This window comes from Microtus ochrogaster, unplaced genomic scaffold (assembly GCF_000317375.1).
Source record: "Microtus ochrogaster isolate Prairie Vole_2 unplaced genomic scaffold, MicOch1.0 UNK55, whole genome shotgun sequence".
Lineage (NCBI taxonomy): Eukaryota > Metazoa > Chordata > Mammalia > Rodentia > Cricetidae > Microtus > Microtus ochrogaster.
The window spans coordinates 1,229,488-1,232,440 of record NW_004949153.1 but is presented as its reverse complement, the minus strand read 5'-3'; positions in this window follow the sequence as shown (position 1 = coordinate 1,232,440).

The following is a 2,953-nucleotide window of genomic DNA, read 5'->3' as shown; positions in this document are numbered from 1 at the left end:
CAAGGTCTGAAGTTTCTCCTTTAAAGATAACATCTCATATTTGGACTTTATTAGAATAGCATGAAGATTACCATCCTGGAGAGATACTCTATCTGATAACTTATCATGGATTTTTAACAAATTTTGATTGTTAAATTCAACAGTATGAATTCTTTCAGATAACTTCTTAGTGCCCTTAGATATGGATTCAATTTAGTCTTTCAAATTAATGTCATCCTTTTTAATAGTATTTTTTCATGTAACTTTTGATTTTTGATGGTATTAAGCCTGTCAACTAGCTATTCATTACTAGTCTGTAAAGACTGTATCATTACTAAAAGTGCCATATTCTTTCTTAGTGATAGAATATGGAGAAGAAAACTGAGTCCCAATATCCAATAAATTGAAGTATTACCATAACCATATTAGCCTCACATAATACAATCCATAATATTAGCAAAAATGTTAATAAAAGTCTCAATATTAGTGTAATCTGCAACACTGATTTATTAATTACCTGTTATGTGATCCAGTAAATTGTAATCTTCATTGTCCAACAGATGGATTGCAGAGCTTGCGACTAGAAGCAATGCAACTGGTGGCAAGAGGAATGGTCCTGGGCCACTTTAGTTTCCAAACCACTTTATTTTTTGAGCCATTTTAGTTTTCCCCCTTGGTACTGATAAAATATTGAGAAATATGCTTTTCTTGATAAATTAACTGCAAATAAATCAATTCCATACACTGAGCAAGAAGACCATAATTCACAGGCAGGGAGCAGAAACAAGAAGCTGTACAAGTAGCCATGTGGCAAGAAATGATGCCAGGGAACTGTGCTGGGAATGCAGCAGTGGTATGTGCTCTTGGGAAATTTCCATGTTGCCACACATAGCTAACTTCTCTGTGGCAGGGGCTCTACAAAAACAAACAAACAAAAAAAAAGCTTAGGTAAAAGCAAGTCAAACAAGCAGGGTTGGAAGGCTCTCTGGACCATATATTGAATAGGCTATTAGGCCATTTGCCTGGTACGTGTGGAGTCTGAACTCATGTGGTTGCCAAATGAAGAAGGATGATTAAAAGAAATCCAATGCTGGCTCAGAATTAAGAAATAGACAGTTATGTATTTAGAGGTAGAATCATAAATCAGAATCCTCTGCTTGAACATAAATCAGAAACTGAATCCCACAGCCAGAAAAGAGGCCGGACACATGATCTACATCAGCAAAAATAGTATAAGAGGCCACACCCCAGTGGGTGGGTAACCACTGGCTGTGAGACAAATTAGGAGAGACAATTTGAGGACTCTTAATGACTGTCAAATATTGTTAGGAGACATTTCTAGTCTATGACCAGCTGTTGGGATAACACCTGATTTAATAATTCTTTTAAACAAAGCCTTAGATGGTGATGAAGACTTGAATAATCCCAGAGAATTAACAGCTGAAGCAGAAAAGAAATTGACAGTTGTTGATCAGAAATTACAACAGGTCCATGTGGATAGGGTGAATCCAAATCTTAACTGCATTATTGTTATATTTCCTCTAGAATTTTTCCTACAGGAATTTTAATGCAGGGAATGGAATGATTGAGATGAAGAAAGGACAGAGATAAGAGCAATGAAAGAGATATCTTGATTGAGGGAGCCATGATGAGACTAGCAAGAAACCTGGCTAAAAAGAAATTCACAGGAATCCTGAAAGAGGACCCTTTTTAAGACCCTAATTAAAACAGAAGAGGGTTCTCAACTTGGACTTGCACTGTAGTCAGACTGGTGAATATTTTAAATATCACCATCAAACCTTCATCCAGAAACTGATGGAAACAGAGGCAAAGACCCACATTGGAGCACTGCACTGAGCTCGCAAAGTACATTTGAATAGTAGGAGTAGTGAGAATATGAGCAAAGAGATTAAGACCATGATGGAATCACCCCACTAAAACAGTATACATGAGCTAATGGGAGCTCACCAACACCAGCTGAACTAAGGAGGAACAAGCATAAGATCAAATTAATCCCTCTAAATGTGGTTTACAGTTGCATGGCTGGGGAAGACAGAGGAATCATTGGCAGTGGCACCAGTATTTATCCATACAGCTTGTACTGGCTTTTTGGGAACATATTCTCTTTGGATAGATACCTTGCTCAGCCTAGGTATAGTAGGGAAGGCCTTATATCTTCCACAAGGCAATGTACCTTACCCTCTCTGAGGAGTGGATGAGATGAGGGGTAAGTGGAAGGAGTGGGAGGAGTAGAGGGAGTGGGAACTTGGATTGGTATACATAATAAAAAGATAGTTTGTTTTCCTACTTAAGAAAATAAAATTTGGTTTACCATATAATAGGTATATTTATTCATACATCCTCACTTTGATCAATCTATCCTTGCTTTGGTCTATCCTCTCCAGTATTATTCTCACTCTCTTGCTTTCATTTTAATAGTGTCATACTATTCTGCCTTGCTTAAACCATGACTCCTTCCAAACCCTTTCTTGTGTTCTGACTTTCAAACATATTCTCCCTTAAACACAAAATGTTGAAAAAAAATCAGGCTAGGATCTGCCTATGAGAGAGAACATTTTTTTCTTTCTTTTTAGAGCTGGGATACCTCAATCAGTGTAGTTTTCTCCAATTTTATACATTTAACCTACTAGCTTCCTTTTTCTAAATAGTTGAATAAAATTGGATTGTATATATACTACTTTTGCTATCCATTAATCAGATGATTGACATCTCAGATGATTCCATGTTTTTTTGAACTTTTATTAAGAGAAATACAATGAAAATTTGTGTGCAAGTATGTCTGGAGTATGAAATAAATTTTCTTAAGTATATGACCAGGAGTATACACTAATTTTTAAATTGATGTTACCGTGATGTGGGGTTCCCCTCTGTATGCTATGAATATGTTTTATTATTAATAAAGAAGCTTCTTCAGCCTATGGCTGGACAGAATAGAGCTAGGTGTGTATACGGC